This window comes from Electrophorus electricus, chromosome 16 (genome assembly GCF_041902795.1).
Source record: "Electrophorus electricus isolate QZ-2024a chromosome 16, ASM4190279v1, whole genome shotgun sequence".
Taxonomy (NCBI): domain Eukaryota; kingdom Metazoa; phylum Chordata; class Actinopteri; order Gymnotiformes; family Gymnotidae; genus Electrophorus; species Electrophorus electricus.
This window is the reverse complement of record NC_137512.1, coordinates 16,899,097-16,913,391: the sequence shown is the minus strand read 5'-3', so window position 1 is coordinate 16,913,391 and position 14,295 is coordinate 16,899,097.

Sequence of the window (14,295 nt, the reverse complement as noted above, 5' to 3'; positions counted from 1 at the left end):
ATTCTCTTTGCTGGATTTCACTCAACAATGCTGATTCCACTACAGAGATGGTATAATCTTCTTCACCAGTCAGTATATTATCTTCTCAATGACAACATCTTTCAAGTGCAGCTCCATCCTACCACAGTATATCACGCTGGAAGTGGTTGTGTATTCCATCATAACTTTGCATTCTGTGGCCCTGAGCTGCCAAGGAGCCAATGAACTGGTTTGGCTCATCACCCTTCCCTGGAGCATTTATATCACACACAAACACATACACACACAGAGAGAGAGAGGGAGAGAGAGAAAGATGTCTGTATGAGCATAGAAACATACACACAGAGGTCTATATGCTAATTTTAGTCACATGATCCTCTAAAGAAATAGGCATATTCATCAAAGGGGGTCAGTGCCCTAGTGACCTAGCCCTGCCACATTCTACTTAATTTCTTCTCTCTTAAATTTGTAAAAATTGCTTTTCATTTCAGCTGAAATCCTGAAGTTTCAGTCCCAAAGACTAACTGCATGTCGAGCCTATGGGCGTAATAGTGATAGCAGCATTTAATGAAAAGAAATATGAGGCATAGTTCATCTGCAGGTCCACAAAATTAAAATAATATACAAACTTCACAAAAAGGCTTAAAACTTTTCTTAGATAAGACGTGTGAAAACAAAGTTAAACCAGATTATGGAATGGGCTCTGCATAAATCCATGTCTTGAGTTATGGTATTTTAATGTAATGCTTCAGTCTGCATGCAAATGAAAGTGATTAATCTAGTAGAAAATTCTCTTTCTACATTTCTCATTCCCATTTCTCATGTACAATTCTCATGTACATTTCTTTCCAACGTACATTTTAAATTTCTTGTGGAAATATTTATGCTATTAGTCTGAGGAATTGTTGAATTAAATCTTTAAAGAAGAACCAAAGCTCAATACAGCCTCTTCAGCCTTTGCAACTTTGTTCTGATATCGTGACCAGTACCCTAACTCTACCAGGGTAGTTATCCTGACCAGCACCGTATCTCTACCAAGGTATTTATCCTGACAAGTACCTTAACCCTACCAGGATAGTTATCCTGACCAGTAACTTAACTCTGCCAGGGTAGTTATCTTGACCAGTAACTTAACTCTGCCAGGGTAGTTATCTTGACCAGTACCCTATCTCTACCAGGATAGTTATCCTGGTCAGTAACTTAACTCTGCCAGGGTAGTTATCTTGACCAGTACCCTATCTCTACCAGGGTAGCAATCCTGACTAGCATCCTAACCCCTCCAGGGTAGTCATTCTGACCAGTATCCTGACCAGGGAAAACTGCTAATAACACTGCTTTAGATGTTAGACTCTCTATGTAAAGATGAAGGAAGTGTAAAATCACATTTCTGTGCCAACTTTTTTTATGTCTAGTAACCCTCCTGGAAGATTTTAGTGGTTGTTGTTTTTTCTATTGCTTCCTTAATGGCCTTATTCTTATTGTTATTTGTCAGACCCCAAAACTTACGAAAGTATGTGCTATAAAGTTTTAACTGAGAACTCTAGAAGCTGTGCTTAAGATGAATTTCTGCACTGTTTTGGACTAAAAGCATAGTGAGGTGATGAATAAACCATGACTGGATTAAATATGCATAATTTAAGACTTCAAAATGAGCCTAAATTCTTTTCCTCTGTGATGACTGCATTTGCATCTAGGTGCTCCTCTGAGGACATCTCTTCAGCTCAATGAAATGATGAAAAACTCTTCAGGAATCATGGCATGCAACTACACTACAATGAGCTGCAGTAAGACTACAATACTTCCTACAAATGATATCTGCTTGAAGAACTGAATTGGAGCTCAGTAAATTAAAGACTGGCCTTGAACATTATAGTCTGTTGTTCATTTCACTGCACAGCATGTGGATGTGGGTTTCCTGGCCTCGCATAAAACTTTTCACATTCAGTTTGTTGTAGTTTCCAAAGAATGTTTCTGACAGTCTTGTCGTGGAATCAATAAACCTCGTAAAGAATTATAGTACAAAAAAAAGAATACATTTTCATTAGATATTTGCTTGTAGATAAGAGTTTTTTGTATTTTGTTATACAATGCATCTGTGTCCTCGCATCAACCTTATAGAGATATCAGTTTGTTTACAAGGAGTCATTTATAGTCATTTCATATTGAATTGTCTTATTCGGTTGCACTTTTACATGTTTGATTGTGACTGGCCAACACTGTTTCCATTTGATAGGATCATTATGTATATACTAAATTTATCTGATTTTTTTACTCTGCCAAACTGCTGGAGTGAATTTACACTGTACGCTGTAAAAATCATTTACGATAATGGTCATAACTTTTAAAAAAATAATAACTACCTTAAAATTTTAGGTAGCAGAACCTCAAATAGTAAGTCAGTAACAGAATGTAAAAGATAATGTTTAAAGGATATTATTTTAGAATGTATTTGTAACTAGGACAATTGGAGTGAGCATTTTACATTCATATTTGCTTCTTTGTCCTTTGTACACTCTACTACTACTTTGATTCTGTAATATTATTGCTGATACTGTATTCCCAAAGTCAAATCATCCCTGCACTGAACAGACGGCACAGCCTTGCCACCCCGCTGCTAGTCAAACCTCAGCTGAGCTGATATTTGACAGTTCTTTGACTCTGCCAGACATTTCCATGTCACATATTTCTGGAATGAATCTGTACTTGCAGCAGATTCCCTCCTGCATGTCTGAGGTACCATTCGGGGAGGGCAGAATCTGGGCATGCCCTTGCATCTTTCTGAGCACCATGCCGCACTATCACTGCAGAGAATGTCGGCGAGCACAGAGGAGAAGGCCAGGCTCTTGACTCAGCCATCCAACCATGCAGATGTCCAAACTGGCTGGGGCACTGGCTTACTGATCCAGCAGCAGCAGAGGGAGCACAGAGGGAGGGGGATACGAGAACAAAATGAGACAAAGGAAGAAAATGGCTTGCCTGTGATTTGACTCAGTTTAAAGGAGAATCAATAAAAAGTTGCCGAATGCAGAATCACTTTTCTTCCTTTTTTGGTGACCCTTTGGCCTCCAGCAATTTCAACTCTTTAGAGAACACACACCCAGACAGAGATGGGGAAGTGAAAGAGAGACAGAGAATGTTCCAGACCTTGACCAAAGCTCAGCCTGCATCCATCCTTCTCTCTACAGGTGACAAATCAAGGTCTCTCTCTCTGTTCCTCTCTCTTCCTCTCTTTCTGTCTCATTCTTTCTCTCATTCTCTTTGTCTTTTTATCTTTCTCTCCCATTTGTTTTCTCTTTCTCTTGCATGCTCCATCACCCTCTCTTTTTCTCTCTCTTTCAGTCTCTCTCTCTCTCTCTGTCTCTCTCTCTCTCTCTCTCTCTCTCTCTCTCTCAAGCAATACTTGACCAGCATGTTCATCCAACAGCAATGGAGCAGAACACTTCAGATGTTACCTTATTTTTCACCACAAACAGCTCCAGTCCATCCAAGTATCTCCCCCTCAGCTTCTTATTGCATTTTCTCTCTGTTAACCTGTTCTGATATGATAACTTTACCTCAGCATGTCTAGGAAGTCTGGAGAAAGGGCTAAAACAGGTTATATGATACAGAGGTAGTCTTGTTTGGCATGCTTAGTGGAATGAATTTCATAAAGTGTAACCACAGTTTAAACACTCTCTACTCTACTGAACTCAGAGCCTGATATGGTTTGGTAATTGAATTCCAACATTGTTATTCTTCATGTTTTCTGTGAGAGCTGACTTCTGGCATTACCTGTGGAGCCGTAGGTGGATATGACTCAGGTAACTGGCAGTGTAATTTAGTGCATGAGCAATCTTCGCCAGAGCTTTTGATATGAGCATTTCAAAGCATTTCCTACATCTCTGTGTCTCATCGGCTGCCCACTATGATCAGCAGAATTACACAGGTCAGTACTGAGCAGGTGCCGGCAGGGAGACGTGATGCAGGTGACCTGTCAAACACAACAAAATGAAGTGAATTTTGTGAGCGTAGACCACAGCAGAGTCCTGTAGTGAAGATGAAGGATCTTTACATGTAAGCATACATACTCCCTTCCATACATAGCAGTATGCAATTACTATTTATTGTCCAACTCATTATAACATAAAATGATGGTACAGTGATGTTTATAGATGTAAAATGTTTGGTGATTTATACAGAAAAAGTGAAAGGCTTTAATGGACGTCTATGACATCTATACACATTTCTATGCAGGAACTATTGAAATGGATTTAGAAATACTAGTAAAATGGTAAAACAGTTTCAGCACTGGACAACAATTCATACGTCTTTAAGCAGGGCTGACCATGAGAAATCACTGACACACAAGAAAAATGTTATTAAATCTGACTGTGCATTTCAGGTCTGGATAATAACAGTGCCAGATGCCTTAATCTGTAAGACTAGCAGTACATCAAACCTAATGAAACATGACAATATGTTGAATTAATCTTCATTAAGAAAAATACAGATTTTGACTATTTGAAAAATGACACTTCTTCACAGATTCTGTCCTTTCCTCATAACTATCACTTGTGAAACATACTATGAAAACACCACACAGCAGAAACAGCTTTCAGCAAGGATATATGAATAGCAGTAATCAAGCTAGAGTTATTACATTTGCAAAACTTTTTCAGCAATCTCAGCAAACCCATTATTTTCATTATTTTCAAATCCAGCTAGTGAATGTTTTTTAGTTACTTTTGTTGCTGATTGTTTTGACTTATTCCCAGGACCTCTGGCTAAATTGGTCTTGAGGTAGATGATATACATTCTAAATTAGTGTATTAAAAATGTATTGAAAATCCCATTGAGATGGAATCAAATTTGTGTTCAGTGTACTAAGATTGATACAGGTATACAGGTATATGCCCTACGTGAAAATCTTCTATTTGTAATGCTCACTGAATGAACCAGTTGTTAATTAATAAAACCAGTAAGATCACATTGACTTAGGGGAAGACATCACCCAATTTCCTAAAGAACCACACGAGAGGAAATTTTAGCATCACCAACTGCATGGTGAGGGACAGAAGCAGCCACTAGCATCTGTCGTGCCATTTAGAGGGAATCAAATTGATCCCCTGGTTGCCTTTTTGGTTAGCCTCCAGAGGTCAGTTCAGAGATGAATTCTAATCAGTTCAAAATAAAGAAGCTTTCAAACTGCTGCACAGCAAAAATTGTAATCTGAGCAGAAGAACTCACTTTCTGTCCAGATGTTTCATTACCCTTCTGTCAGTTATGAATTCCCCAGCAAGCAAAATTTTAACATTATTGCAAATGTAGATTTTAAGTAATTAGTTGTCTTGTTTCCTGGTAAACCAGAATTTTATACTAGAATACATACATACCATTATGTTAATAACTGCTCTTCATCTTTTTGTGTATGTGTGGGAAACATATGTGATGAAAGTGCTGATGGACTTGCTGATACTTTTTTACAGTTTTTTACTTTCTCAAAACTCTTCACACAACTGACATTACACTGGACATTACACTAAGTAGACCAAACTGTGGATCATTTGACAAAATGTTTGCATACAAAATACATTCAATATCTACTTGTCTCAAGAATCACTTTTGCCTCAGCCAGAGTTCTTACTATGACTAGAACATTTGATCACATCACTCCTATCCTAGCTATGTTACATTGGCTCCCACTAAAATTTCATATTGATTTTAAAATACTTCTAATGACCTACAAAGCACTGAACGGTCTTTCCCCACAGCACCTTAGTTACGAATCCACCACGTCTGCTTAGATCAAAAGGTACAGGCTTTTTACTAGTACCAACAATAAGAATATCTACCTCAGGGGGCAGAGCTCCCACACTATGAAATAACCTTCCTTTCAATGTTTGAGACTCAGACACACTCAATATTTAAAGCTAGGCTGAAATCTGTACAGTCAGGCATGTTATTAACTATGTCCCATCTTAGGTAAAGGTGTAGATCTGGGGGTCTGTGGGCACTGAGAGTTCTGGTAAACTGGGGTGTTATTATGCTGTCACTTCATCTTTCTTTTGTCGCTCAGGTTTGTTGACTGAGAGCGGCAGAGATCTGCCAGAGTGTATTTTTGCACATTATAGCTCCCAAATTAACACCTATTGTACCAGGACATGTCTAATAATCTATTCACTCTTTCTGCCAAGGTACACCTACCCTTGATGTCATGATATTGCTGAGCCTCAACCCATCTCAGCTGCCATGGCTCCTCCCTCCACCCCCGATGCCCCATACTGCCCACCACACCTCCACCCTAGCCAACTACTTCTCTGTTGCCCTTGATGGACGTTCTCATGTGGGATGGGTTTCGGACACATGCACATCGTCTGAACTGGACTAGGACTTCTAGAAAACCAGATTAGACATTGCTTATTTTCTCATTTTTATATTTATTTATTTTTCTCTCTCTTTCACTACTTATTCTGCTCCTTATTGTTTATATTGTTACTATTGTAGTTTCCTTTGTCGGGCAGAGGAGAATGGGCCACCCTTTGAGTCTTGGTTCCTCTCGAGGTTTCTTTCTCTTGCTCTAGGGATTTTTTCTTTGCCATTGTCACCCTTGGCTTGCTCACTGAGGGCCTGGAATCGGACATCTGTAAAGCTGCTTTGTGATGACAACTGTTGTTAAAAAAAAAAGTGCTAGGTAAATAACTTGACTTGACTTGATTGTTCTCACTCAAAGACCAGCAGAACTCTTTAAATGTACATCCCCATTTTGATATTCAACTTAAGTTCAAAATCAAACATACGGTAAAATTGAGTGAGACAGGGATTTCTTCATTTATATAGTAAAATCTTACATTTTTGTTTCAGTGCAAATGCCTATTTCACAACTGATTAAAAATGTAGATGAAGACTTATCCAGGTGGTTTCTATCCAGTGCCACTAGGATCTCGGTAAACAGTGTTTCATATTATTCGTATGTTCAACATGGACATTGATGACATCATAAATCATGGGCTCACAATGAGAGAGGCAGGTCTGAGAGTGCAGTCACATCTGCCTTACTGTACAGTTGCTTCTACTGGGAGCATTTTCCAACAAACCAATAAGTAATGTACATTAAGTAATACATTGAACTACAGCAGATTTCTAAAATTAATTTTGAATTCTGAATGATTTTTTTCTATATTTTTGTATCCGGACCCAACAGTTACATCCCACTGGATGAAGAGGTAGATTTTTTGCTGAACAAGAAACTGTATTTGTTGATATGGTCATCACTAATAACATAAAATTCAGAGAAATTCAGGACTGAGAATTAGCAGATACTACTTCATGTTTGCACGTGTACAATCTATAAGTTTTGACAAGTATTGTATAGAATGTCTGTCTTTTTCCTCCCAATATACTCTCCATTCCTGAACCCCACAGAATTATTCCTTTCCTCATGAAGGTGGAAGGTGTATGAGTATGACCATCCACATAATCAAATGTCCCTCCTTAATATGAATATTTTTATCCCAAATGTACTGCAAAAGAGAACATAAAATGCAATGTAATAAGAGCTTGTGACTAAATTGTTTATTAGGAAGTAACATTTTTTCTTGTTCTTGAGGACTGCATTGGTTTTGAGATGGGTTTGAATATTATATTTTGTATTTAGTGCATTTTGGGGATTAGAATAACTGGTGTGCGCATTTGCATGCTGGTAAAGCAAACTATATAAAGAATTCTGAAAAAAAGTGAAACAAAACTTCTGTGACGTTGCCCTTGGACACGATGCAAATGTGTGTCGCATTCATTTTTATCATTGTTTTTATATAATAGCTAAATTAAATACTGAGCTTAAACTCAGACACACAAACAACAGACAAAACCAACTACAAAGGGAGGAACAGAGATGTGTAAATACACATGGGAATTAAGGACTGGACTAGACACAGGTGCAGCTGGTGTGGAACAGTAAGGGGGCGTGATCTGGAACAGTAAGGGGGCGTGGCAACATGAGGGGAATGGAATAAACATAAGGCAAAGTGAGAGGAGAACAGAATAACAAAAACATGGGACCACATGATGATCACCAGCACACGAAGGAGGACGTTAGCATGGAGGCCGTTATTGTTCCGTACTGAACAATACATTAAGCATGTAACCAATTATAAAAAGAAAATGTTTTAAATAAAAAAAACTAATGTACTATATGCAAGGAAAGTTACTGTCTAGAATCTTTTTTTCAAATGTAGCTAACTGACTGCATTCTTGCCCTGCTTATATAAAACGCTAATTTTTAATGATTGTGAATCCCCAATTCTGCCATCCAGTGTTGTGTTTCTGTTGCTTTCAGCAAGTTTGTGCTTTAATTTTCCTGGTAAAGGCTAAGACAGGGTCATCATTTATCCTGTGGCAAGTGTTACCAGTAGCTTGCTGACTTGTAGGCCCCTATCCACGTATTTCAACAACACCTCTCTCAGCCATGATCAGGTGAATCGGCAAGTGTGGCCCTGGATCAAGCCTGTGAGGTAGTGGCAGAGAACCAGAGGCAAAGCTCTGTTATCTCTTCTGCTATGTGGATGGGGAATATCAGCAAATGAATCCAACCGGGCTTGACACGTTGCTCCCAGATATTTTCAAGCATCTGTGGATGGCAAACCACACACCATCCCAAGTGCTTCCTTGCTGCTTGTTTACACTTGTGCACTTTTTCTTCTGATTCACCCTTAAAAGTATGTAGAAGAATGCAAGTTCTCATTTTAGGTGTGAGCAGAGAGTGTGTTATAAATTAATATATAAATAAATCTTTTTATAAACAAATCTTCAGTGATTGCAAAAAAGGGAACCTTTAATAACCTTAGAATTATATACAAATTCTTAATATTATATTCCCTTGACTTTATGACAAAATATGAATGTTTCAACAAAAATGTCTAAATGTAACATGGTACCAAGAAACAGTCTTAAAGAATTCTGAAGGGACAAAATATTATAATAAATAAAAACAGTGTGATGCTGTGGCTGACCAGTGCTATTGCTTATCTCCAGCTGCGACCCTGGGCAGGGCATCAGACACTGAGGAGCTCAACCTATACAGCTGCCAGATTCTGGAGTACCTCTGCTCTTGCTGTAATTGTTTGCCCTTTGTCAGCTAATTGCCTCTCTGCCTGTTCCAAAGCATAATGGTCCTCTGATGAGTCATTGCTCTTGATTGGTATGGCATCTGCTTGGCAAAGGTCTGAACTAGTCTCACATTGAAGGCTTAAATGGGGTAGTTTTGTTTTTTTCTTTTTAAAGTACCTTCCAGACAAGTGTAATTTTGCATTTCACACTTGAATGTTAAAAAAATGAATGAAACATATTTCTGTTTCATTTTTCCTGCACCATACTTTCTTCCCCTCTTTCTCTGTCTCTCTGTCTCAAATACATACACACACAAACCCACGCCCATACACAAACCATGTATGTGCCTAGCACCATATAAATACACTGGTACAAATGCAGCACACATTTGCTAAGGCCCAAGGCAACATGCTCTTGGAAATGAATGGCTAAAGGGACAAGTGAGCACAAGGTGCAATCACTGCCTTGGCCTTCCATCGACAGGCTAATTTCCAGATGGAATTAGATCTGCCAGCGAAGGAAACTAACAGCAGGACGAAGGCTGCCATACTTGCTTCTGAGCACTCACATGTTCCAGGCTCCACTTCTGTGTTCTGCTCTTGCAGAGGGCATTCCTTTGGAAAATGAAATAAAGTTGTAGCTTATTATAATTTTCTTTACTTTCTCATTTTCTATTGGCTTTCACTTGTTACAGGCATGCTTTTTATTAGGACTATATGGATAATCTGTCACAGCTTTGTATTATGGGAGCAGAATGAGAGCAGAAGCAAAAGTGGGGATAGACTAAGAATCTGTATGCTGAAATGTTAGGACCATGGACAGCTCCATGTACTCAGAAAATGAATGCTCCCCTATGCAACAGTTGGTTAGTAATCACTGATCACAGTTAAAACCAGTAAGAATATAAAATAATTGTTTTATATTCACAATAAAGCAGAATTAGTCATGAGAATTAAGCCACCAGTTATTTGTTGATGTTTGAGTCTTAGCTTCTGGGTGTTGTTTTAATGATTGTGATGACTGTTAGAGTTAAAGAACAGGTGGCCAGAATCATCCATGAATAGTGGGATGATGAGAGAAGAGGAATCTCTTTCTCTTTCTCTCTCTCTCTCTCTCTCTCTCTCTCTCTCTCTCTCTCTCTCTCTCTCTGTCACTCTCTCTCACTGGTTATCCACTGAGCTGTTCAGTTGTAAAATGGAAATGGTCTCCCGTTATAATCACAACCAGGTAACGAAACATGCAAATCCTTTCTCGTCATGAAACAGCCACCAGCCCTACAGGAGGACGTGACTATAGCCTTACAAACAAGTTGCGAAGGGCACATGCAGCCTGCTGGCAAAGGAAACACAGAGTGTGCCATGTGCCTCTTTACGGCATGCATTAGGAGACAGGGCAATAAAATTGCTGCAAGCTGACTACAGTTTTGAATCATTCATACATATTCTAAAAGTTCTACACTGCACTGGTATAACAGTTCTATTATGTTTCATTTGGTAAGAGGGTTCCTTTTGTTACAATCTTTAGGAAAATGGTTTAGTTCAATGTCTTGCAAATGCTTTTTCAGTTTTGCAAGTGCTTAAGGAGCACAAATTGGTCATACTGAATCATTTACTGCTAGAGTCAAATCATTTACAATGTGCTGAAAGCTGGGGAAGTAAACTATGCAGAAGACTGTTTGTTCATTTGCCCAGTGAAATATTAATGAACAGAAAAGTCATTCAGTCTTAAAGCCAGCAGGGACATGTGTGTGTGTGTTTGTGTGTGTGTGTGTGTGTGTGTGTGTGTGTGTGTGTGTGTGTGTTTGTAGAACATGGGTGTGGGGAGTGTATGTGTGTGTGTGTTTGTAGAGCATGGGTGTGGGGAGTGTATGTGTGTGTAGAATATGGATGTGGAGAGTTTGTGTGTGTGTGTGTGTGTGTGTGTGTGTAGAGCATGGATGTTGGGAGTGTTTATGTGTGATTGTATAGGTGTGGGGAATATGTGTGCATGTTGATTACTGCCTCCAAGTACACAGTCAGTTATTGCATTGCACAGCTAACAGACATGATATGCTTTTGGGCAGCTGGAGCCTCAGCCTTGTCTGGATTTTCCTCCACACAGCCGCCCAGGTGTGAAAGTAACTATCTCCGACACAATCTGCACTTCAATTCCCCTGTCTGCTTTATGAGCACAACAGGCAGAAGGCTCTGACCCTCATCCTCCTCCACTCTGCCCGGTGGCCCATTCCTGCCATGCCTGTCTTAGCCCCTTTTACGATCCTTCAGATAGCACTGACCTAACCGCACCACACTCGCATTGAGCTCGCAATGTGCACGCAACATGCTGACAGTGCAATGTCTCATTCCACCTCACCACCTCGCAGGTCTCCAGGCTCATCGCAAATGCCAGCCGATAGTGGGCACAGGGCTGAGCTGAGGTGGCGTGGCCATAACAGTGGGCCTCTAAGGAACAAAGCCCAATCCGAGGGGGGACCTCATGGAGAATGCACAAAGCAAAGGCAGGACATGATCTTTCTACAAACCCTTACACGTGGAGCTTGTTGTGAGAAAAATCTATCTCTGAGGACTCAGTCATGCCAAAGGACAACATCAAAGAAAGCACTAACAGGCGAAAGGGACTCATTTCTGAGAAGAGAAATTGAGTGAGAGGGAGAAACAGATGGAGAGAGGGATAGAGAGAGAGCAATGTGAACAGAGTTGTGTTGATATGTACTGTTTGATAACACAGAGTAATATAACCTTTGAATCTTATGCAAGTGACAAGGTTTGCAGTAGACACCTCTGAACCAGTAACTCATCCAGACTGAAATTAAATGTTTTAACATGCTCTAGGCTCAGGGTTCACATGTTCATTGCTTTCATTTGCTACAATAAACCTTGATTGCACTCAATCAATCAGTCAATAAATAAATAGACAAATAATGAATGTAAAATAAAAACATGTCTGATCTCTTATCTCAAGGCTATGATGGTTTAGAAGACCGTTCAGATGCCTCATCTGGGATGGGTTTCAATTGTTCGATGTAGGGTTTTATCGTTCTCCTTTCTTTCGTTTTTTCCTAGTTTTCATAAAATGCATGCACGTTGTTTGCCAAATTGTCTGCTTGAGACATTTCACAATGTAGACCTAATACGATTCTTCTCAATAAAAATATATATTAAAAAATCGAAACATTCCTTTAAGCCAAGTTCATGCTGGATGATTTTCAAGCAAGCAAATGTTTAGCACATTGTCTTTTAGACTTCCTCCCAAACAGAGCAGTAACTTACACAGCGCTGAGCACTTAGTCCATTAGATTAAAATGAAACTGAAATTAAAGTATGGAACATCAGCTGTATTTCAAATCTTATTTACACTGAACCATATAGAACTGCAGCTCTTTTATATATATTCCCTTCCAATTTCAGGGGATGATAACACACTCTTAAATAAAATTGTCATGTTCAGTTGTATACATTTTATAGCCTAAAGCCTGTGAGTGAACATTAAGCACTTTCTTGGTCATTTCACTCTGTGATTTTCATCCAGTGCCTGTCTCTTTGGGGGATCCTTTGCCTTCACTCACTCTTGTCTTCACTAATTGAAACAAATGCTCGACTGGATTCAGGTCAGGTGGTTGACATGGATAGTCAAGAACATTCCATTTTTTGGCTGGAAAACATCCATGTCATCCCCCTGCTTTAAGGTCAAGTGCTGTCCATTGAGCCTCGATACATGTGGGTGGAAAGCAGTATCTAGCTCCTTACCCTCCAATGATCCATCAATAGTTCCTGAATGAAATTATTTTAAATTAATTACATGTCATTGACTCTCTGAGCATTTCCAATTTATGTTTGTCTTTGTCTGTCTAATTTTAAATATGACCTATGCATGGTACATATTCTCCTATGTATGGTACATACCTTCCTATGCATTGTACATTCCTCCCTTATGCTTTGTGACAGCTTTACGTGTCCAAGTGTGTCATAATCTGAGACATTTTTGTGACAGAACACACCAAGGTTACTTCCAGGCACATGTCTGGCATAGACCTCCCTCACCCCTCCACTCGCAATCCCCCAACCCCTTCTTCTCTGCTCTGCTGTTCCCACTTAAGCTTGAATTGACACTGTGTAGTTAGACTGGTGTTATACTGGCCCACTGACACTGGACTTTTGCTAAACATCACTATATAAAGTATTGCAAGTGTGTAAAATAAACAGAGAGAATCTGACAATCAATACTCCTGACTCATCTTTACCATATTTCTAGCAACCTACCTCAGTGACCCAAGCTGTGTGGTGAGTCATTATTTCTGAACCAAGAGAAATGTTGACTGGGTTCTTCCCCTTGTAAGACAGGGAATACGGAGGCAGTGTCCTGTCAGGGACAGAAGGAAAAACTGGAGTTCTTGTGATTTTGTTGGTGTAGCCTGGCTTGTTATCCTGTTACTTCATCATGACTAGATGAAGGGCAAGAGTAATTTGGCAAAAGATTCCTGGAAAACTCTTAACTACAAAACCAATGCACTGGTTAAGAGACTCTCATTCCTCACTCTCACAACTACATGGCTTTCAATGTAATTATTGAACAATTCTTTATCTCATCTATCTATAACAGTGTTTAAGAACTCCAAAAGTGTTTATGGTTTAATAGCTCTAACCTGGTCTTTCTGTTCGTGCATCTTACCAGTGGTCAAGCTGGTGCATTCTTCCCTTGATAATGGTCTTTGGCACATCATGACACCTGTCTTCTCTGTGTTGTAGTCTTTGACATCTATGCCTACATCCGGAAGAGCGTTCCTGATCTTTTCAGCTGTGGAAAGTTTTTTTTTTCTGACAGGCTCAGATTTTTCAGCATTGTCATGGCCTGTTTTTACTGGCACTGATATTTCAACACAGTCGTCATGTTGAGAACAACAAACTCCAGATGCTAGCTTCTGTGTGAATTAATGATGCACTGCCATGCAGTTGGCCAAGAAACAAATGAAGAGAAAACTGTTTGATATTCAAATTGCAATACTAAATTAAGATGATGTGTTTTAAAGTCTGTAATTCTTGCACAGTTTACCTGATAAGGGTGCACTTTCCCTTGAATTAAAGCTGATATTCTGCACTTGTCAAATTCAGTATTGGGGTGCCAGTTCGCTATTTGTTGAATGTTCTGCAGTATCACTGTGTGTTTTCCATGAGAAAGTCTCTACATAGATAAGGTACAGATTACATAAGCACGGTAACAACTTTCAAAATAAAA